The sequence below is a fragment of the Schistocerca americana genome, chromosome 6 (genome assembly GCF_021461395.2).
Source record: "Schistocerca americana isolate TAMUIC-IGC-003095 chromosome 6, iqSchAmer2.1, whole genome shotgun sequence".
NCBI lineage: Eukaryota > Metazoa > Arthropoda > Insecta > Orthoptera > Acrididae > Schistocerca > Schistocerca americana.
The window spans coordinates 23,172,234-23,197,519 of record NC_060124.1 but is presented as its reverse complement, the minus strand read 5'-3'; the positions used below and the strand labels follow the sequence as shown (position 1 = coordinate 23,197,519).

Sequence of the window (25,286 nt, the reverse complement as noted above, 5' to 3'; positions counted from 1 at the left end):
TATAAGCTTTCAGTGGTTTCAGAAAAATCTCTTCAGGAGAATAGTGCTTGGGATTAACTACAAGACTGATTCTTAGAACCATATTGCTTCACTAGGCATGGTCCTTTTGTAGATGTCACGCTCTTGCCTTCCGCCTACCTTTAAACTGATTTACTAGCCAGGTATAAAGGGACCTAAAGATTACCATGGATTCTGAACCACAGTGCAGTTTGGCATTATTCACATACAAAAATCATTGCCGTGGTGGAAGGAAGCGATAAGTGATGGAAAAAATATTCCAGGACTGGCAGAGAATGAAATTCCAGACCTTTTGATTTTTTTGTGCAACACACTCCTACCTAGCCTCCAGACAACCTAAAAATGTTATAATGAAAACAAATCGCATTTGGCAAACCTAGTCAACTTGCGGTTGTCTTCTCACCCAGTCACTCACTCACTATGCGGTTCTTTGAGATTTTCATTGATTACCCGTGGTTAAATGGCTCTGATTACTATGGGACTTAACTTCTGAGGTCATCAGTCCCTTAGAACTTAGAACTACTTAAACCTAACTAACCTAAGGACATCACACACATCCATACCCGAGGCAGGATTCGAACCTGCGACCGTAGCGATCGCGCGGTTCCAGACTGTAGCGCCTAGAACCGCTCGGCCACCGCGGCCGGCACCCGTGGTCAACATAGTGATATTTGATGAATGGAATATGTATAGGATTCAACGTGGGATGCATTCGCCGCGACCGAGCGAAGTTTCGCTGTGGTCGACACACTGGACCCGCATTTGGGAGGATAACGGCGCAAATACCCGACCGGCCATTCAGATCTGTATTTTCTGTGGAATCTAGAAATCGCTCCAGGCTTATGCCGGGATGGTTCCTTTGAAAAGGGTACAACCAATTCCTTCCCGTCCTTTCGTTATACGAGCTCGTGCTTCATTTCCAATGACCGCGCTGTGAGACAGGACATTTAACTGTAATCTTCCTTCCTTCATTCATTCGCCGCAAACTCCGAGCAATTAAACTAAAACAGTGCGTCAGCTTTGTTGCTTATCTTTGCAGTATAGTTTATACTAGCTTTAGTGCGTATGGGATGGACTTGTTCTTCTCTCCAAGGAGAATCATGTGACATCGAGGGGGGACTGCGTCGAGAAACAGCAGTGTCACGCCCCACTGAAAACGCGCGACAGCGCCAATAATTCTCTCCTCCCCCGTCGAAGTGACTCGCCCGGCAACCGGAAACGTTTAGTTCCACCTCATTTACGGAAATAGGGCAGCTTGCCCTTCGAAGCATATGACATGAAGTGTCCCATGTATTTGCTTTGTGTTCAGCAGATGGAATCTGCATTGAATTTTTCTTGGGATGAGGAACATGGCGAGAGATCAAGAAGTACCGTTATATCGGCAGAATAAAACAACTATTTAAACGGTAACTTTAGGATAACCATGTTAATATTTTTATATCAATAATAGAAACTTGAGGCGTGTTTAGATATTGCTAAATAAATGTCTCAATCACAAGAAAGGCCACAAGTTTGAAAGTAGCTGTACATTTTCCAGTTTTACGGTTCAAGTGCAATTTTTCTATAACTGAGAAAGTTACTTTTATGTTACATACTGATACTAGTGGAAATTATTTGTCCACGTACTGAAGGAATGATAATTTTTAATGCTATTGTAACAACTCCAGTATTACGGATGGTGAGAGATGTGATAATTTACGGAAGGAATGATTGCATTCACAGGGGAAATGGACGATATTAATGTATGTGACAGGAACGATCAATTGAAGCAAAAAACTTTATACGAAAATAATGTGCCCCATTCCTAATGGTTTCAGCAGATACAGCACATTTGATGTAAATTGTTGTTTACAGGGTGTTTCAAAAATGACCGGTATATTTGAAACGGTAATAAAAACTAAACGAGCAGCGATAGAAATACACCGTTTGTTGCAATATGCTTGGGACAACAGTACATTTTCAGGCAGACAAAATGGCTCTGAGCACTATGGGACTCAACTGCTAAGGTCATTAGTCCCCTAGAACTTAGAACTAGTTAAACCTAACTAACCTAAAGACACCACAAACATCCATGCCTGAGGCAGGATTCGAACCTGCGACCGTAGCGGTCTTGCGATTCCAGACTGCAGCGCCTTTAACCACACGGCCACTTCGGCCGGCTTCAGGCAGACAAACTTTCGAAATTACAGTAGTTACAATTGTCAACAACAGATGGCGCTGCGGTCTGGAAAACTCGATAGTACGATATTTTCCACATATCCACCATGCGTAGCAATAATATGGCGTAGTCTCTGAATGAAATTACCCGAAACCTTTGACAACGTGTCTGGCGGAATGGCTTCACATGCAGATGAGATGTACTGCTTCAGCTGTTCAATTGTTTCTGGATTCTGGCGGTACACCTGGTCTTTCAAGTTTCCCCACAGAAAGAAGTCACAGGGGTTCGTGTCTGGCGAATAGGGAGGCCAATCCACGCCGCCTCCTGTATGTTTCGGATAGCCCAAAGCAATCACACGATCATCGAAATATTCATTCAGGAAATTAAAGACGTCGGCCGTGCGATGTGGCCGGGCACCATCTTGCATAAACCACGAGGTGTTCGCAGTGTCGTCTAAGGCAGTTTGTACCGCCACAAATTCACGAAGAATGTCCAGATAGCGTGATGCAGTAATCGTTTCGGATCTGAAAAATGGGCCAATGATTCCTTTGGAAGAAATGGCGGCCCAGACCAGTACTTTTTGAGGATGCAGGGACGATGGGACTGCAACATGAGGCTTTTCGGTTCCCCATATGTGCCAGTTCTGTTTATTTACGAACCCGTCCGGGTAAAAATAAGATTCGTCAGTAAACCAAATGCTGCCCACATGCATATCGCCGTCATCAATCCTGTGCACTATATCGTTAGCGAATGTCTCTCGTGCAGCAATGGTAGCGGCGCTGAGGGGTTGCCGCGTTTGAATTTTGTATGGATAGAGGTGTAAACTCTGGCGCATGAGACGATACGTGGACGTTGGCGTCATTTGGACCGCAGCTGCAACACGGCGAACGGAAACCCGAGGCCGCTGTCGGATCACCTGCTGCACTAGCTGCGCCTTGCCCTCTGTGGTTGCCGTACGCGGTCGCCCTACCTTTCCAGCACGTTCATCCGTCACGTTCCCAGTCCGTTGAAATGTTTCAAACAGATCCTTTATTGTATCGCTTTTCGGTCCTTTCGTTACATTAAACCTCCGTTGAAAACTTCGTCTTGTTGCAACAACACTGTGTTCTAGGCGGTGGAATTCCAACACCAGAAAAATCCTCTGTTCTAAGGAATAAACCATGTTGTCCACAGCACACTTGCACGTTGTGAACAGCACACGCTTACAGCAGAAAGACGACGTACAGAATGGCGCACCCACAGACTGCGTTGTCTTCTATATCTTTCACATCACATGCAGCGCCATCTGTTGTTGAAAATTGTAACTACTGTAATTTCGAAAGTTTGTCCGTCTGAAAATGTACTGTTGTCCCAAGCATATTGCAACAAACGGTGTATTTCTATCGCTGCTCGTTTAGTTTTTATTGCCGTTTCAAATATACCGGTCATATTTGAAACACCCTGTATTTTCTGTGTTATTCAGTACACACAAAAATTTCATAAACATCACAATATGCGTTTACGAAGTATCAGTTGAAAAACGCGTGTTTTTAATTTAACACACTAACATCTAAGCATTAACGTATACGTTAACCCGCCAGGGTAGCCGAGAGCACTATCGCGCTGCTTCCTGGACTCGGGTAGGCGCCCGGGCCCCGGATCGAATCCGCCCGGCGGATTAACGACGACGGCCGATGTGTCGGCCAGCCTGGATGTGGTTTTTAGGCGGTTTTCCACATCCTACTAGGTGAATACCGGGCTGGTTCCCACGTCCCGCCTCAGTTACACGACTCGCAGACATTTGAAACGCATTCACACTATTTCACGATTTACACTAGACGCAGACAGCTGGGGTACACTAATTCCGTCTCAGGGGGTATGGGGTGGCGGCAAGAAGGTCATCCGGCCGCCCCTTACAATTAACCATGCCAAATCCGTGCTTAACCCTGCCGACCCCGCGCACAATGCGGGATAAAGGCGGTAGCACAGCAGATTAACGTATACATTACGTTATAGCTGTCGCACAGTTCACTATAAACGTTCGAATATCCCACTGTCAGCTTCAATGCAGAAACCGTGAACATATACCATACCTGCATTTTCTTCATTATAGGCCGATAAAAATTATTTGAGTGTAGACATCTGTCACTTACCGTTACAGTGTTGTCTCATCGGTTGCTGGTCTATTGAGACGACTTGCGAACACGGCGGTTCGCTTCACAAGTGCTGAAGTGTTGTGCATGTGAGGCGCATACACATTAGGCTGCCGTTACAGTGGCTCCGATATCGGTGGATTCCGCCGAAGACCGACATCGGCCGGAGACGGCCTATCTTTTCAAATCAGTACGCCACTACGTACGCAGTCAGTAGCCGATCCCATCTCCCGAACGAAGACTTCGGACAATAATCGGTGAAATTCAAATCAGTCAAATCGACCGAAGTTCTCGCACACGAAATATGGAGCGTGAGAAACTGATATTTTTAGTCCAAGAAGAGCTTGTGGCATGCTGATGATGAAAATATCATAATCGGGATATAGTTCGGAATCCATGGACTGAAATCGCAGGTTTATTCGAAACCTGAAATAGGCAAAATCTTTATTCGGAATTTTAGGCATAGATTATAACCTCAAAAATTAATTTGCTCAAGTGAAAAGGGTGGCATATCTTATATGCTTATAGCTGCTGTACTGGATCTTTTTTGTGGTAGGTAGTCATTAGTTGTCTAGAAATTACTGCTTACTGACGTTTTATGCCAGTAGGGTAGTGATAATGTTAATATTAAGTGGTTTGCAAATATGGTGTACGGTGTGTATTTCCACTTTTAAGTGCTTTATGTTTTCAGAATACCTTATGCTACACTTTATGCTTGTCTTTCACTCGTGTGCTAAAAGAGTCACTGAAGGTTAATTGCTTACGTCAGCACAACTATAAATACATACAGCGAAACAGAGTGTTTATAACTTGCATTTAGAGGTCACCACGAATTATCTCGAGTATGTAACAGAACGTTTCTCCCGTCATCTCATATATTCGTCTGGTTATTCCGGTAACTTAGGACAGAGTTATAGTACTCGCCATGTTCTTTACGAAGCAGGAAAGCTTTTTTAGGTGTGGGATTATAACCTGGAAAACTAATTTGTTCAAGTGACAAGAATGGCTTATCCTTTGTTTAAAGCTACTGTAGTGGATCTTTTTGGGGTTGTGGTAGGTGGACATCTGCTATCTACAAATTAGTATAACTGCTTACTGGCGTCGTTTTTATGGCAGGAGGGCGGTAATTCTGTCACGTTAAGTGATTTGCAAATGTGGTGTACGTATGTGTTTCCACTTTTCAGTGCTTTGGGTGTTGAGAGTATCTTACACTAAACTTTATGTTTGTCATTCACACATATACTGAATGAGAGTCATTGAAGGTTATTTGACGTATGCCCACAACGTCAAAGAAATCCAACAGAACTGATTTCCAGTAGGCCACTACTTTTAAAGGTGTGATTCGAGGTCTACTAAAAAATAAAGTTCTCATATTAAAGATGCAGTTATGATTCAAGTAAAACCCGAGGTGACACTTTGATATTTGAAATCTGTCGATTACATCTTTCTAATAGTCAGAACTATACCCCGTTCTCAAAAATACAGTTTCAAAATTTTTTGTGATGTGTTAGATGTTATTTACAATGCTCTAAATGTTAATTTAAAATCTAATATTTTCATTCTTGCACATCAAATACCTGTACTACGAAAGTTTTAATTTTTTCTAAACCCAATTTTTAAGCTGTGCAAGTGCACTAAAAGGCACTCTAGTAGTATTTTCTTTATTAAAAGCAACACTCAATCTGAAATAACACTGCCACAGGGAATATTGTTACTTCGTTTCTCAAATCCACTGGATAAGTGTTTAGAGAGCAGTGAAGTGCACTAGAATCTGAATATGCAGCCCGTACGGCATTAATTTTCACCATTTTCAGAGTACAGTGACCTGCTGTGAAACCACAAATCTATCTTTAATACTTGCTTCCTTGCATACAAATTTTATCCTTGCATCACCTAATAGAAACATGTACTTTCACAATTATGTATTATGTGCTCATAACGTCATTGGCAAAAATTTAACAGATCGAAGTCGCACGTCCTGCCACAGTAGCACAATATACCACACTCTGAATAACGTGTTTTGGAGAGATCATTAGTGTAGTGTATCGCTGAAAGCACATGTTTTCGTAATACACGCGTATAAATATGAAAAACTCAATTACGGACTGTTTGTTTCTAAGGCGGTGGTCCCTTCTGTCGCTAATCGCAGGTGACAGAAGGAAAGTGGCGTCACAAAGTTGAAGGGTTTTTAACTTTTGTGGCATGGTGTTTCTCCCTTCATCTCGTACATTCGCAAAACTTGTCTGGTAATTCCAGTAACTGAGGACAGAGTACACGGTACTCGCCACGTTCGTTTAGGCTTCTTATCCACACCAAATTAAGTGCATGGGGCCAAGGAATTCGGCCATGTGGAATCGCAGTTGGTGCTGATAACTTTCCGATGTTGTTGCCGTTTTGTTAGTCTCATAAATTAGCGTTTTAATTACAATTACATTATGAAGGAAGAAGAGGATTCAGCAATCGTCGCAGGTGCAGCATTTATTTCACTGCAGGTCCGCAGCTCGTGGCCGTACGGTAGCGTTCTCGCTTCCCACGCCCGGGTTCCCGGGTTCGATTCCCCGCGGGGTCAGTGATTTTCTCTGCCTCGTGATGACTGGGTGTCGTGTGATGTCCTTAGGTTAGTTAGGTTTAAGTAGTTCTAAGTTCTAGGGGACTGATGACCATAGATGTTAAGTCCCATAGTGCTCAGAACCATTTGAACCATTTATTTCACTGCAGGAACCTGACCACCGGAAAAAGAAGAGGAAGAAGCGAACTTGGTAAACGACCTCTCTGTTAAAAAGTAGGGTGCAGAGTGGTGCGACTAGGTTAATGCCTGCCTTAAAATTGAATTGGAGCTGTACTTCCAGCAGAAACTTAATACCCACTCCCAGTTTTGATTGTTTCTCTTTGTTGTTCACGGCGAAAAGATGGCAGAAAAACACAATTTTCTCTTTCAAATCCTGTATATCACTTTCTAATAGCTGAGTTATTTCCTTCCAAGCGTCTAGTCTTTTCAGTTTGTTTTTATAATCGCAATTCTCAGAGGCCCGTAAACATTCCCGATCACGATAAAACTATCATTTTTAATGCTCTCTCCATATTCCACACTGTACTCCAGGTTTTTTAAAAGTAGAATAAGTACACACCCTTAGCGAGAGCAGGGATTGCCTGCTGGGGAAATAGCAGCTGTTGAAGTCAAGTTTTTTCGTAACAGCCGAAAATTGCACTCAGTATGTTTTATTGACCAGTTTCGCTGTTTAATTTAACAACCAACTACCGTTTTTTAAACTGTAAATTCCGGAGTTTTTAATACTGCTTTGTTAAATTAAAGAGCGAAACTGGCCAATAAAACACACCTAGTGCAACTTTGGGCTGTCCTGAAAAACTTAAATACACACTCGCTATTGAACCAACGAACATTCGACCCGGCGTCCGGACTAGGAGAGGGGTCCCAACGCCGACCAACCAGCAACGTTTTGATGTTACCGCCAGCAGACCGAAACGCAACCGAGGCCAATCGCTTCGTTGGCTACGATTTGCCGTCCGTACACTCCAAGCAAATCTCGGCCGGTTGCCTTTCGGTGGCATTGAATTTACGCGCCTTGCGAAGCAGTGTTGGAAGCGGCTGCGTCTTGTGTGGCGGGAAGGCGAGAAACACTCATTTTAAGCGGCCAATGACAGAACTGCGGTAGACGACGCGTTTTGTTCAAAATGGTTCAAATGGCTCTGAGCACTATGCGACTTAACTTCTGAGGTCATCAGTCCACTAGAACTTAGAACTAATTAAACCTAACTAACCTAAGGACATCACACACATCCATGCCCGAGGCAGGATTCGAACCTGCGACCGTAGCGGCCGCTCGGTTCCAGACTGTAGCGCCTAGAACCGCACGGCCACTCCGGCCGGCACGCGTTTTGTAACTCTGAATACAACCACAACCTCGTGATGTGCAGTGAATCCGAGAAAACAGCGTTCTACAATCAGTGACAGAATTATTAATCACGCTCGCTTTGTTCACGCAAATGTTAAATTTCAGCACTAAAAGCTAACTGTAACTTCTCGCTTTCGTCGGTTACCTGGAGCTGGCTATACGAGCTGACGCGATACCAACCGATGTGTAGTCCGACTGGCACTCGGTGACAGGTTGTAGATGACACAGGCAGATTCCAAAAGAAAAAAAAACAATGATAGGAGGAAGAAAATAAGGACAAATATAAAAGTCAGTCCGACGATGAAAATTGTACGACAAAAGATTAAAAGTAAAAAAAATGCATTTAAACCAAGTAATGAAAATAATAATAGTCAATTCGATAAAGATTTGCAATTCGAACCCACCAACTTTTTCACATGAGGATATAACTTAACCATTGTGCCACGGTACCACTTATCATTACGGAGTTACATAAATTCCCTTATAGAACCAGTTGCAACGGTGGCTTAATACCTTCAAATAGTCGAGCCTCACATAATCGTATTACGCTTATCTACTGTAGGCCAATCTCTTTGATGATAATAATTGAATATGTGACGCCGAATCGCATCTTGTGCAAAAGGATCCAGTAGTGTTCGGCTAGTGCTGTTTACGAAATGCATTTCGTTACCATCTTTTCGTGCGTGTTGTTTTTGGGACGGTTATCATGTCTGATAAAATGACAAATAAAGGGGCAAGACCAAAGACTAGGGATCTAAATCCATCAAGATCAAAAGCCAGACAAGAAACTGGAAATGAACTGACCATTTGTTGTGGCAGTTCGGGCGCGACGTTGAGCGCTCTGATTAGAGGAAGACGAAACGCGCGAAATGTCAACTATCAAGTAATGTTAATCCGACTATTGTGCAGATGTGTGCCATTTTAGCCTGCGTGTGTACAAACGCAGTTAGCCGATGCTCCTCCCTGATACACTCTTTAGTCCTTCGCACTACGCCACTCTCAACGCACCATGGACATGCGCGCCCAAAAAAATGGTTCAAATTTCTCTGAGCACTATGGGACTTAACTTCTGAGGTCATCAGTCCCTTAGAACTTAGAACTACTTAAACCTAACTAACCTAAGGATATCACACACATCCATGCCCGAGGCAGGATTCGAACCTGCGACCGTAGCGGTCGCGCGGTTCCAGACTGTAGCGCCTAGAACCGCTCGGCCACTCCGGCCGTCCATGCGCGCTCATCCGGCTAGTTTAATGGCAGAAAGACCTCCCGAGCAAAGAAATTACAGGCGACGAGGTACGTTGGGCTAGAATAAAAGGTGAAAGAAGTTGGATGGATAATACACATACGTGCTCGCCAGCAACTCAAAAACAAAAATGCACATAAAATGTATTCCATCTCAGAAACGGTCCAGTGCAGTGCATTACGTCCACACGAAGTTTTTTGCTTCAAATCAGCGTGCCTGTCATATCCCTGAATATGACCGCTCCTTCTGAGACACCTTGCGTATGATTTCAATGTATTTTCGACTTACTTAAGTATAGAAAATTATGTTATATATCACAGTGTGTTGTCTCTGCTCTTCACGGGAGAAGATTGTCGAGGAAACAAAAGCACACTGTGCACCTTGCGTCGTCCCTGAGAGAGATCTACCAAAGAAGTACATTTGCATCATTATGCCGAACTGTTATAATGACCTGGATACATGGAACGCCTTCGGTTTTGTCCATATCAGTTTGCGTTGAAAATCGCTGTCTGTTGTACTTCTACTCGGTATGAGAGAGGAATAAATAGTACCATTGCTCTCGGACCCAATCAGTATGTTCATTTCTGTAAGTTGTGATATTCCAGGCATGACAAGTGTTGTTGTTATTGTTGTGGTCTTCAGTCCTGAGACTGGTTTGATGCAGCTCTCCATGCTACTCTATCCTGTGCAAGCTTCTTCATCTCCCAGTACCTACTGCAACCTACATCCTTCTGAATCTGCTTAGTGTATTCATCTCTTGGTCTCCCTCTACGATTTTTACCCTCCACGCTGCCCTCCAATATTAAATTGGTGATCCCTTGATGCCTCAGAACATGTCCTACCAACCGATCCCTTCTTCTGGTCAAGTTGTGCCACAAACTTCTCTTCTCCCCAATCCTATTCAATACCTCCTCATTAGTTATGTGATCTACCCATCTAATCTTCAGCATTCTTCAGTAGCACCTAATTTCGGAAGCTTCTATTCTCTTCTTGTCCAAACTATTTATCGTCCATGTTTCACTTCCACACATGGCTACACTCCATACAAAGACTTTCAGAAATGACTTCCTGACAAGTGTTGTGCATACTAATTTCGTAAAGGGATCGTTCTGATGGGCGTCAGGTGGTTGATACAAGTGACGCATTCCGCGGCCCAGTTTCCAAAGTGGCAAAGTGAGCGATTCCTTATCAGCATCAGCGATTCCTTATCAGCGTCAGCAGCATGGGGCTGACGATAGTGGGTGCTGCAGCAGTAGGTGGGCGCATGGCGGACGCTGGTACCATGCACGACGCTGACGCTCTGAACCGAGGCAGACGTAGATACTGTACGAAGGGCAAAGAAAAACCCTCTAGGGCGTTAACTATTACTCAAGCGATCAAGTATTCTGTCTGGTAAAAACAGTAGGGGAGCAAGCTGTATTCGGTTTGCATTCGCAAGTGGTCGCTCGAGTTCCACCGGTTGTTGGTTCTCGTGTCGTCCGTACCGTTTCAACGTTCGCCTTGGTGTGACCTGCACGGTTTTGCACTCTGCTGTTTTGCGCGCAAACTACTTTTGTTGTCGAACTTGAACCGCGTCAGCGATGAAGTGGGCAGGAGAGAATGTAGTATAGCTAATAGAAAGGAATGTTGATATACATGTGCTTAAGGGATCCAGAGCACAAAACGCCGAAAAAAAGTAAATATTCTGCACTAAATTGTAGAAGCACTCAAAAGATTTAATTGGAGCCTTGAGAAGATGATAAATCATTTCTTGCCCTCATCAAGTGGGAACAAAATGAAGAAGCACAAGGTATCGTGTTTACTTCTATTAAAAAGGCGCTGCACAATAAATTTCCTTGGAAGTAAACAAATCGGAACTTGTTTCCGTAATGCTGGTTAAAGGTTAATGTAAAATTAATAATGTGGGAAACACGTGACCATTCTTTTGGCTTACTTACAAGGCAACTGTACTATATCTCAGATGCAACGTTGTTATTTTATGAACTTTTGATCTAACAACCATATAAATAAAAATCGTTATTTCCTCGATCGCTATATCTCATTTTCCACTAAAATATATGAGTGTTTTTACCAAATAACCAATGTGACAGATCGTATGCGTATTTCGACATTACGTTAATCGTTCCTAATTGACGTTATCTTCCTTATACGCACTTTTAGAAGATGATTGAGTGCTTCGCATATAGTACAGTAGACATGAAAACTGAGACATACCAACCATGAAATGCGAAGAAAATACCAAGGTACTGTCTCCAGTTGCCAAGAACCTGAGTATAAACGATAGCCTTTTTTTAGTTCGTAGTGCCCGTCGATAATTAATACCCTGAATGAGATTTTCACTCTGCAGCGGAGTGGGCGCTGATATGAAACTTCCTTGCAGATTTAAAGTTTGGAAGGTAGGAGACGAGGTACTGGCAGAAGTAAAGCTGTGAGGACGGGGCGTGAGTCGTGCTTTGATAGCTCAGGCGGTAGTGCACTTGCCCGCGAAAGGCAAAGGTCCCGAGTTCGAGTCTCGGTCCGGCACACAGTTTTAATCTGCCAGGAAGTTTCAGTTAATACTCCGCTGTGAAATTTCTCCGTCTGTTGCAAAGAGAAGCAAACAAAAATCGTCAGCTGACAGTGTTTGGGAATAATGCTAAAGACGGCTGGTGGTGAAATTCAGTGGTACCTACACTATCTCCATGCGTTTCACACTTGTGTAAAAATTCAGACATCTACATATCCTTTTTTTTCCTTTTATGTCGTGTTGCCTGCAGCTATCTCTCGATACAATATCATCCCATCAGACTCTGACAGCTTTATATAGCGACTGTAATTACCGTTGTGTCGAGTGAAACCTGTGTGCCAAAGATTTTAGCGCTGACAAAACAATAACGTAGGGCTGGCATGCTTACTCTTGATATCTCGTATTATCTTCCTTTCCTGCAATGTAAACGCTTGTTCACACGTACATGCGAATGGTAGTGAACTCTGATCAATCGTCAGCGGATGAGGACTTGTGTTCGCTTCCATTCGCTCCGCTGTAAACGAGGTTTTAAATGCCTCAGCAAACACTACCACGTAACTTCAGAGACTAAACATGAACCAGTAGCAAGGTCAGAGCGCTCTCGCCAGTGCACCGCTCATAACTTATAGGTGTTGCGCACGCTAAACGCTTGTGAGCAACTTAAGTAGGAAATCTAAGTTACCAGGAACTTCTTCCATCTAGCATGCAGAGCCGCGAAGAACGATAAATTCAGGCCTCTGGCAATGTCTACGTCCCTGTTCCACTGCTTTCAATCGTTTCTCACTACAACTACTAACTACGAGCAGTTTCGAGTTTTCATTCACCCTCACTCCACACAGTCACTTTAATGCAACTGTTCATCAACTGTGAGTAGCCAGCCTCCCAGTTGTATTGTGCCTTTTAATTTTGAACGTTGTAGTGCATTTTCATGGGAGACACTGAAATACAGACGTAGGATCCCTGTTCTTCTATCAGTGTAGTCCGACGTATATCTCTGTCCTGCGGATATTTGGAATGAATGCTAGTGCAGTGTAATACAATGTAGTTTGTGGTTTTCTGAACACTTAACGAAGAGGAATGTGGGAGAGAGTGTACTCGGCGCCTGCATAGAACCAACTCCTCTTAATCATTGCTAAAATTATGTTTAAAAATAGTGAAATAATATTGCTTACATGAAAGAAGCCGAAGGCAACGGGAGGTTTCAGATGGTTTATATTATGGCAGGACAGAGATTTTGAAATTAAATTTTAAACTAAAAAACATTTCCAGGGACAGATATGAACTGGGACTGTAATTTATGGGTTATGAACTGCAGATTAAAACTGAAGAAATTGTAGAAAATTAAGGAGATGAGACCTGGATAAGTTGAAAATGCAAGATAAAAAAAAGAAAAAGAATGGGTAGCCTTAAGAGATGAAATTGTGAAGGCAATGGAGGGTCAAATTGGCAGAAACACAAAACCTAGTAGAAATAATCGGATAATGCACGGAAATATTGAATGTAACTGATCAAAGGAGAAAATATAAAAAATGAAACAAGCAAAAGGCGATAAAGGGGTGTAAAAAATGAGATTGACAGGAAGTGCAAGCTGGCAAAGCAGGAGTGGCTAGAGAAGAAATGCGCGAGCATGGGAAAGATACATAAATCTTATAGGAAAATTAAAGAAATTTTTGGAGAACTGAGAAGCACCTGTATGAATATTAAGAGCTCGGTTGGCAAGCCTGTACTACATAGAAGGTGTATATAAAGGAAACAAACTTGAAGACTATATTATAGAAAGAGAAAGTGAGGTAGAAGATATGATACTGTAAGAAGAATTTGAAGCAGCTCTGGAGTAGACACTTTCCTTCAGTGTTCTTAAGATTATGAGTCGATGGCATGAAAGGTCAGTAGTAGTTGAGGAGGGAGTGAGACAGGATAATAGGCTCTCCCCGGTGTCCTTCAACCTGTCCGCTGAGCAAGCAATAAAGGAAACCAAGGAGAAATTTTGAAAGGAATCAGAGTTTATGAGGAAGAAATGAAAACGCTTCGGTTTGCCGATGACATTATAAATTTTTTATCAGAGGTGACGTTGCGCTTTTGAGAGCTGTTTAACAGAATGGGTAATGTTTTGAAAAGAGGTTATATGATGAATATAGATAATAGTAAGGGTTCTGGAAGGTAGTCGAGTGAAATCACGCGGTTCTGAGGGAAATAGTTGGAAAATGAGACACAAAAAAAGTCGATGAGTTTTGCTATTTTGTGCAGCAAAATAACTGCCTTTGGCCGAAGTAGGGAGAACATAAAATGCACACTCGCAATCGCAGGAAAAGATTTTCTGAAGAAGATAAATTTATTAATATCTAATATAAATTTAAGTGGTAGGGAGCCTTTCCTGAAAGCGTTTGTCTGGAGTGTAGCCTTGAATGCAAGTGAAAGGTGAACGATAAGCAGGTCGGACACGAACAGAATGGAAGCTTTTCGAAGAACGATGAAAATTAGATGGGTAGATCGAAAATTAATGTAAAGGCACTGGATCGAAATATGGAAAGAAAATGTGGCACAACTTCACTCAAAAAGGAATCGGTTGATAGGACGCGTCCTGAGACACCAAGAAATCGTCAGTTTGCGAACGGAAGGAAATGGTGGCGGTGGTGGGAATTGAGGGAATACAGGGCTTGAATACAGTAAGCAGGATCAAATGGGTGTTGATTGCAGTTGTATCGCAGAAATGAGGAGGCTTGCACAGGTAGACTAGCGAGGAGAGCCTCATAAAACCAGTCTTGGTTGAAGATACTATCAACAACGAAAGGGACCGCCGAGCTTGACGCCACAATCGAAAGTGTCACATACTTTGTCTCTGTGTATACAGATATATTTAGAAAGCAATTTAAGTTATAATGGTGTATTCTTGTAACCAGGGCTTAAAACACCACCCCCTCTTCTCCAACTGCCATTAAGATACAAATGAAATCTCTTCCGTTAGCGGGTATCGAAACAGTTGCTTCAGAGTCTAGTGGCAACTTAATAACGCATGGGACACCTACTTTGACAGGTATGAGTATACAATATATTCTAACATGTGAGATTGTTGAAGCAGTATGGTACTTATTGTTAAGGTAGAACATATGTAAAATTTGAGGCCTATTAGATGGGGACCTAATCGAACAGTGTACATTTCAAATACATTTACTAACTAGGACAATATTTCAGACTAAAATCAGTTGCAACTAGTAAACAATTATTCGCAGTTTTCTTTGGAATGACTCTCTGCGGACCCATGTGTAAGGAAATATTTTTGTTTCTATTACCGTGCACTTTCCCGCGATAATAATTATGCTACACCCTATATAATCAAGTAAAATACCATAAACAACCACTTTTGAGTTTGTTTCTCTTTGTATTTCATAGAGAAATCCCAATCGTCAGATAATTCATTACGACAATTTCATTTTTGTTACTCTCTGCCACCTGTGTTCAATAGAAGTTCTTGTATAATTGTCACCCAAAAACTGGCAACAGTTAAAGAACTAAAGACCAGAATTTTTATCAGACTGATATTACGAATATGTACCGGTTGCAGAGGAATATCTGTGTTTGAAGCTCAGCATGAACATTAGCTCAACAGTTTCTGTGTGTGTGCTCTTGTGAAACGCTGGAAATGGCGTGTGTCTCCTGTTAGGTATGTTACCATCCACACAAATTTCTTCGAGGCGCCGTCCAGTGCTGACGGCATTTTGTACGTTTGCTTTATTTCAAATTTCTGCCGATAACATATGAGATGTTACAGATAAGTTGCTTAGGCTGGCGATCACCGATTACCAGTGGACGAAAAGGCAAATACGGAACGCTAATATGCTCCACATCACATTACTGCATGTGCCAGTTACTTGTTTTAAGTGTCTCGCTTAATGCTATTTCAATAGACTAACCCTCTATCCTTTAGACATATAAGTGTACTCTGCCAGTTCGTTCTTGTCGCGCCGTTTTCGATGGCTAACATATATATACAGGAATTTCTTTGCTTTATATCTGCCTTACCACTTCATTGTGTAACTGCCCTGTTTACTTAGGTTGTAAATGTTCCGAACACCGTCTTTCAGGACTTTCCCAAAGTTTTCTCTTCATGTCGATTAAGTTCTGAGAACTATAAAATACACCACCGCAGTACTAAAAATTAAATAATTTCCGTGTAGACCTTGCGTCCTTTTAAGGTTGAGAGTGGAGTATGTATACTGGTGTAACAATCTTTAACAGGGTCCTGGCAGACATCATACATGAAAATTTGAAATTCCGCAGATATGCAGAAAATAAGTGGAAGAGTGTTGTATCTTTCTACGAACTAAGTTATGAGAATGTTTAAAATCGGAGTGTAAATTCCATTTAATAGTAATTTGCGTGTGAAACTGGTTTTAGTTTTTCCATTGTATAGCATGCTCGGTTAATAGGGATCTGTAAATTCAGAAAAGTTACGTAAATGCTGAGTTTGAAGCAGTCAACAAAAATAGTAGCTGAGTAAATGGCATTTAGATTTCAATCAATTTGAGGGGCTAATTATTACATTAAACACACACACACACACACACACACACACACACACACACACACACAGAGAGAGAGAGAGAGAGAGAGAGAGAGAGTGAGTGCTGTTTACTCAGCTTCGCCCAGTAACTTATTTGTCCAATGTTTTGAATAAGTGACAACCAACTGCCGTTAAATAATTCAAAAAATTCTGCTTTAACCCTCAACTGTTTATTTTTGAAAGCCTATATGTTGGCCGGTTTCTGCCACAGTTCACCAAGCGTCTTCGTTAGTGCTGTAAGTGCTGTGTATGACTATTGATTGTGAATGCTCACTATGACAACTTTGAGGTTGTATCAGCTTCAAAAGACCATGAAATATATTTTTACCTCATGTGGTTTCACTTTAAGTCCTGTGAAGTTGGCCCATGATCGAAACCGGTAGCCATGTAGGCTTTTCAAACAAACAGCCGATGTTAAAAATGCATTTTTTGTTCGAATTTATTTATCTCACTGTCCAGAACAAACTTAGATTCTGTAATTGTTTTTTACGACTATAAATTCACTATTCCAATAAGAAAGTCAACTTTCATATATTGAACACTAATAAAATTTCATTCCTAATCTGGTTTTTGATTACGTCACCTCTTTCCCACTCTAAACCCCTCCCCCACTACTGGCGATGCTCGGAGTGTCTTTTCGCCACTGTACCTTTTTCTTTCATGTCTGTACCACAGAACTACTTAAACATAACTATCTAAGGACATCACATACATCCATTCATTCCCGAGGCAGGATTCGAACCTGCGACCGTAGCAGCTGCGCGGTTCCGGACTGAGGAGCCTAGAACCGCTCGGTCACAGCGGCCGGCCCAAGCGTTCCAGAGTTGTCCGTTGAAGCCCACTTACACTTTAAGTGTGCACTAGAGGGATCGGAAAAAATCGCATGTAGATAGACGCGGCATTGGGTCGCGACGGTCAGGCCGCATCGCTGAAATGTTCGTTTACTGCTTCGGGTCGGTCAGACAGAGCGCTGCTTCGACGCGACCGCCACCAAATCTGCAGCAGCTGTCTGCACAAAGTTGTCTCAGAATACAGGCCGGTGTCTGCACCTGCTGGCGCATTTAACTGCTGTGTTCACACACTGACGACTGGTGGCTGGCGGCAGGCCTGTCTTATAGCGCTACAAATGCAAGCTGCTAATCAGATTTCGGCTGGTCCCACAGTGTGGCAGCTGTGTGTGACGTCGCTTCTCGCTGTACACCCTGGCCATCTCCCGCGGCCTTCCTTGTCTGATCAGACCATTAGGCCGGTATGACACTATGATAATTCTTTGACGAAGAAATATAATCAAATATTCGTCAAATTTCTTTCACGAAAACCTTTGACGTGGCCATCTCCCGCGGCCTTCCTTGTCTGACCAGACCAGTAGGCCGGTATTACACTACGATAATTCTTTGACGAAGAAATATAATCAAATATTCGTCAAATTTCTTTCACGAAAACCTTTGACGTGGCGCTAAAAAGGTGTATTACACTGTCGTCATATTCGTCGTCAAAATTCAAGATGGCGGACAACACATTATACGCTGCAGTCGCTTGTACCACAATTGCATTGCATGTGCATTTGGAAGGGAAGTGGCGGTAAAAAGGAAGTATACTCGGGCGAAGCCGTGGGCTTTACATCGAGGCAGTAAAAGCAGCTAGTGGTGGTCGTCAAGTCGTATACAAATGACTTACGAATAGAAGAGGATGCATTTCAGTATTTGACTAGTAAAGTGGCTCCTCATATTACAAAGCCCCGGTAGCTGAGTGGTCAGCGTGACAGACTGTCAATCCTAAGGGCCCGGGTTCGATTCCCGGCTGGGTCGGAGATTTTCTCCGCTCAGGGACTGGGTGTTGTGTTGTCCTAATCATCATCATTTCATCCCCATCGACGCGCAGGTCGCCGAAGTGGCGTCAAATCGAAAGACCTGCACCAGGCGAACGGTCTAACCGACGGGAGGCCCTAGCCACACGACATTTCCATTTCCATATTACAAAGCAGAATTCTCCCTTGAGTAATGCTGTCTGTGCAGAAGACAGGTTCACCATAACACTGCGATTTCTTGCTACGGGGGAGAGCTAGTCTCGCTTACTATACAGCACTTAAATATCACCGTGCACATTAACCAAAATAATTCCAGAAACGTGTGAAGTGACTTATAAAGCACTATACGAGGAATATCCGAAGATAAATAAATGTTTAGTGCACTATATGGACCTTAAGAACTATTTTTATTATCGAATAATTTAGTTAAATACAAAGTTAATCAAAAGTACGAAACAGACGAAGCACTTTTTAACTTGAAGCGTTCCGGAGTTCAAAAATGACGAAGTAGAACGGACAATTAAGAAGAAAAATTATTTTGGTGTTGTCGTCCTCTATCCCGGCTTGCTGAAAAGCTGCCTAGACGATTCCCAGATATAGAGGTGGATGGCTGTAGCTGTAATTGTGTATCTGAAGTCGCACACAGCATATTCCACCTTCCCATCAGCACACAATTAATAGCGTGCATTGTGCCCCTTGCTCACTCCCCCGCCCGTTCCGAATCGAGGTTATTATAAAAAGAGTGGAAGGAACACACCAACAAAACTTTGGAGCCATGTTTACAAACAAACTACAGACGTCAAATATCTGTGGCGATGCCAGCGCTCCAAGTGGTTGCATTTCACATTGCAGTGAACAGAAGACGAACGACTTTTATGACCAAATCTACGGCGAGGCCCTAGATTTGATCATATTTCTTTGACGAAAGGCGAGATCTGACGAAGTTCCCTATTACATTATCAAGTTTCTTTGTCATAAATATTTGACATACCAACTTTGACAAAGAAATATGATAGTGTAATACTGGTCTTAGTAGAGACCGCAGTGTTGTTCTCGATGTATTTCTCGCATGATCACTTAGCTCTGGTACGTTTTAAAACTACTACTGTTCTAATCAGTCAAGCTGAAAGCGCTTTATAAGTTACAGGGCTGAAAATTGAGTGAAACGCGGATATCAATAGAAGCTAGCTTTACTCTCTCCAGGTAGATGCACAAGTTTACCGATTAAAATAATTACCATATTAACACCACAATAATGTTTCACACCAGATGTTGGTGTTGTTGTTTTTGTTCCCTTCAGTCCGTAAACTAGTTTGATGCAGCTCTACATGCCACTGTATTCTGTGCAAGCCTCTTTAATCTCCGAATAACTACACCTTTTGCAACTTACACCTTTTGAATCTATTTACAGTTTTCATATCTTGGTCTCGCTCTACGATTTTTACCCCCCATGCTTCCCACCAGTACTAAGTTAGTGATCCCTTGATGTCTCAGAAAGTGTCCTATTCTACTCAGGTCGTTCTTTGCTCCCCAATAGCCCGCATCTCGTGGTCGTGCGGTAGCATTCTCGCTTCCCATGCCCGGGTTCCCGGGTTCGATTCCCGGCGGGGTCAGGGATTTTCTCTGCCTCGTGATGGCTGGGTGTTGTGTAATGCCCTTAGGTTAGTTAGGTTTAAGTAGTTCTAAGTTCTAGGGGACTGATGACCATAGATGTTAAGTCCCATAGTGCTCAGAGCCATTTGAACCAATTTTGCTCCCCAATTCTATTCAGTACCTCCTCATTAGTTACGTGATCTACCCATCTAATCTTCATCATTCTTCTGCAGCACCACATTTCAAAAGCTTCTATTCTCTTCTTGTGTAGACAGCTTATCATCCATGTTTCACTTCCATACATGGCTACACGCCATATAAATTTCGGAAAGACTTCGTAATACTTAGATCTATGTTCGATGATAACAAATTTTTCTTCAGAAACGTTTTTCTTGCCATTGCCAGTCTACACTTTGTATCCTCTCTACTTCGACCATCATCCGTTATTTTACTTCCCAAACAACAAAACTCATCTACTACTTTCAATGTCTCATTTCCTAATCTAATAGTCGCAGCATTACCTGATTTAATTCAACTACATTTCATAATCCTTGTTTTGCATTTGTTGATGCTCACGTCATATCCAAGCCGTGCAGTTTCTCTCACAAGTCCATTGCTGTCTCCGACAAAACTACAATGTCATTGACAAACCTGGAAGTTTTTATTTCTTCTCCCAGAACTTTAATTCCTTCTCCAAATTTTTCTTTGGGTTCCTTTAGTGCCTGCTCATTTTACAGATTGGATAACTTCGGGGATAGATGACAACCCTGCCTCGCTTCCTCTTCAATCATTGCGTCCTTTTCATGTCCCTCGACACTTGTAACTGCCGTCTGTTTTCTGTACAAGTTGTAAATAGCCTTTCGCTCCCTGTATGCTACCTTCAGAATTTCCAAGAGAGTATTCAAGTTAACATTGTCAAAAGCTTTGTCTAATTCCCCAAATGCTATGATATAGGTCGTAGCCTTCCTGTTCATACGTATGATCGGTATGAAACTCTCTGTCCCCACGTACAAAAAAGATATTTTTTTAAAATTTTTGTCGGATTCAGAGTGTAAGAGTATTTTCATCACCATTTTGTTTTTCGAAATCATTTCTCCATGGAAAGCTGCGAAAACTTATTAGAACTCTTGTTATCGTCAACCATTTAAGTGATGGGTACGTGGACCACCTTCAGATATCGTAATCCAGTCTTGATCCGCGAGCTTTTTTGCAGCAGGCTGGCAGTTTACATTTTGGCCGCCAAGTGAACTGACAATATTCTTGCATTTGAAGGCATGGCCAGGCAGTAGTATGTGCCATATTTTCTGTGACACGTGCTGAACTGTTGAAGTCATTAATTAGAACCTAGTTCTCCAATTTTCCATTTTTGCAGTTATTACCGATTAAATAGGCGCATAATTTCAAGGCATAAGTGACTTGAAGATAATTTTCCTAATCTACGTTGGACTTAACGTAGATACTTACATTAAAAGCAGTTGTCCCAAAGTTTACAGTTATTTGAGCATACAGAAGGATCATCTTCCCCACCGTCCGACGCTCCAATGAAGGACAAAGCAACTTTTACAAGATAAAAATCATAGTTAGAACTGGAGCAGATCAGCGTCAAATCCTCAATGAGGTGCTGTTCCTATGTTGGATAAAATGAAAATGTCGGTAGTCGGAAAAAAGTTACACTTCAACGTAATGTATCACGTGATGATTACCCTCAGCTTATTCTCAGTTCCAATACCGCAAGATTATATTAAAAAGATTTCTCGAAATTTGTTTGGCTGTCATTGTAGCAAGAAGAGCAACCCTTCTAGCATTTTAGAAAAGTAATTTGACGTGCATTTGTAGTTTGGAGTTATTCATCATTTGCATGTGTTTTATTTGCTTGAAAATCAGGAATGCTCAGAATTGCGATTTCAGTAAAAAAGAATTTTAGACAACCGTAAGTGGTAAGTTATGTTTAACGAATTTGCAGTCGGTAAGAGATTTTTTTTTCGCACAGAGCGCATACCCAAGCAGTGCTGCATTTCTGTGGCGACTTCGAAGTAAGCGTAAATCTTTAAGGACTTACAAATGAATTCTCAATAATAGATTGTCAGTAACAAATGAGAAAACAACATGTTTAATTTTCAATAAGCACACACAAACGTAACGACAAAAAAGAAAGATTTAACTTAGGAGAGAGTTTTCGTCAATGCCACTTTAACATAAGTAAGAAACTGATTCACCCCATATCTCCAGTAGTGCTACTATCTCTAACAGCATTCAGAGTATTACCTCCCAATAACGTGTTTCCTACTAAAGGAAAGCATTCAGTTCCTGTGCCTTACTTAGCGGAAGACCTGAAACCTAAGGTTTCTATGCCACGTGTAACCTTCAGGGAGGACATGTATTTTATCCGCTCCTTTGCACACAGATAACAACGTGCCCTGAACAATAATATTTCGCAGGAAGTGATGATACACATAAGAACTCGAATTTTATAGGCAATGTTGTTGCAAGGAGCGACGGCACATTGACACCTGCTTTTATGTGCTTCACGGGCAATTCAGTATTGAGTAGAATGGTTACATAGAGCACAGCGCTTCCTACCCACCAAATCATTACTACACTACTGGCCATTAAAATTGCTACACCACGAGGATGACGTGCTGCAGACGCGAAATTTAACCGACAGGTAGAAGATGCTGTGATATGCAAATGATTAGCTTTTCAGAGCATTCACACAAGGTTGGCGCTGGTGGCGACACCTACAACGTGCTGACATGAGGAAAGTTTCCAACCGATTTCTCATACAAACAGCAGTTGACCGGCGTTACCTGGTGAAACGTTGTTGTGATGCCTCGTGTAAGGAGGAGAAATGCGTACCATCACGTTTTCGATTTTGATAAAGGTCGGATTGTAGCCTATCGCGATTGCGGTTTGTCGTATCGCGACATTGCTGCTCGCGTTGCTCGAGGTCCAATGACTGTTGGCAGAATATGGAATCGTTGGGTTCAGGAGGGTAATACGGAACGCTGTGCTGCATCCCAATGGCTTCGTATCACTAGCAGTCGAGATGAAAGGCATCTTATCCGCATGGCTGGAACGGATCGTGCAGCCACGTCTCGATCCCTGAGTCAACAGATGGGGACTTTTGCAAGACAACAACCATCTTCACGAACAGTTTGTCGACGTCTGCAACAGCATGGACTATCAGCTCGGAGACCATGGCTGCGGTTACCCTTGACGCTGCATCACAGACAGGAGCGCCTGCGATGGAGTACTCAACGACGAACCTGGGTGCACGAATGGCAAAACGTCCTTTTTTTCGGATAAATCCAGGTTCTGTTTACAGCATCAGGATGGTCGCATACGTGTTTGGTAACATCGTGGTGAACGCACATTCGAAGCGTGTGTTCGTCATCGCCATACTGGCGTATCACCCGGCGTGATGGTATGGGGTGCCATTGGTTACACGTCTCGGTCACCTCTTGTTCTGATTGAGGGCACATTGGACAGTGGACGTTACATTTCAGATGTGTTACGACCCGTGGCTCTACCCTTCATTCGATCCATGCGAAACCCTACATTTCAGCATGTTGCAGGTCCTGTACGGGCCTATCTGGATATAGAAAGTGTTCGACTGCTGCCCGGGCCAGCACATACTCCAGATCTCTCACCAATTGGAAACGTCTGGTCAATAGTGGCCGAGCAACTGGCTCGTCACAATACGCCAGTCACTACTCCTGATGAACTGTGGTATCGTGTTGAGGCTGCATGGACAGCTGTACCTGGACACGCCATCCAAGCTCTGTTTGACTCAATGCCCAGGCGTATCAAGGCCGTTATTACGGCCAGAGGTGGTTGTTCTGGGTACTAATTTCTCAGGATCTATGCACCCAAATTGCGTGAAAATGTAATCACATGTCGGTTTTAGTATAATATATTTGTCCAGTGGATACCCGTTTATCATCTGGTGTAGCAGTTTTAATGACCAGTAGTGTATTTGGAGAATGTAGCTAGCGACCATGGTCTGATTGCCACTGTATCTCGCCAGTGACGTCCCAGCTAGTGACCCCGAGGCCCACGTGGTAGCCCTGGTTGACAAGAGTTTCGGCGAGAAGCCGGAATACCCCCTCCCCCCCTTTTTTTAAAGTTTAACAGTACTGGAAGCAAGAGAGCACTCTTATCACGCATTGAATGCTAAAAGGAAATCAGCAATTCTTGGTTTCTCTGCGACCGTTGCATTATACGCCGTGGCAGTGAACAACCAAAGAAGAACAATGTCATTATGGTTGAAAAGAATGGATGATCAGGCCGAAGGAGAGGGGAAGCTTGACATTTCTTCGAAAACAAGTTCTTTTACAGGGCGAAAGCTCGTTTCGACATTGAGGACGAGCAAATATAATTATCAATCCGTACTAGATCTTATGCATCAGAAGTTTTCGAAGCAGAACGATGTGACGAGAAAAGCGATTACTGTTTCAGGTAAATTATTGGCTACTCTAAGATTCTATGCCACTACTGAATCCAAGTCTGTCAAGAAATTACTTTTTGGCACATAAGCATCCTCACTGCGAGCACCACACCTCTTCGACTTCTCGATGACACTTCTTTTTGGGCGGTACTGGGAGCGCAGGGTGTTCATTTTCTTTTCAGTTTCCTCCCCCGTTGCCTGCGGACTACACTCTTTTAATGTAAAGCACATTTATTTTATAGCTCTTATCACTTTTGTTCCTATTGTGATAAAGTGTTCTTTTGATGTCGAAAAGACACGGCTTCGGTTTATATTGTTAATTAAAACACTCGTGTGTTCTTTCCGAGTTGCCACATTGTACTTTCTTGCAGGTCGAAATGCAGCAATAGTGTGTGGGGAATAAAATTAGGCAGGCATTAATGCCAGTGATCCGGAAACAGTGCATTTGACTATAACCTAATTTTTTTTAAAATCCTTTACTCCTCCTCTAAAGCGCGCTGTGTGTGCGCTACCCCAATCACATTTTTTTTTTTTTTTTCAGATAATAAGTCACATATGTACCAACTTTCGTTGAACTGATTCGAGAGTTATGCTTACGTGATAACAATTCTCAACACCACAAATAGGAATTCTAGAGATACTTAACCCCATTATGTAATTCCTGTAGTTATCATAGTGAGCAGATTAACACAAGTAGCAATTGGTTGTTGGTATACTTTACAGAAGTAGTCTTCAATGGTTGTTTCTTATCTAGGAAGATTCTCTTTCGTGACGATATTGACGGAGCACGACGTGCGAGAGTGGGAACGACCCAATCGTACAATATAAGCATAATTTGCTGTACCGATAGATTCTGTTTTACGTAAACCTATTTTCCGCTAGCATTGGCCCATTTTTCCTGTAT

The 25,286-nt window shown here is 42.5% G+C and overlaps 1 protein-coding gene across 1 annotated transcript in view; it reads left to right on the top strand.

Annotated features, from left to right (window-relative positions):
* Nucleotides 1-25,286, top strand: part of LOC124619377 (nesprin-1) — a 635,455-nt gene that overhangs the window by 422,043 nt on the left and 188,126 nt on the right. The window lies entirely within an intron of this gene.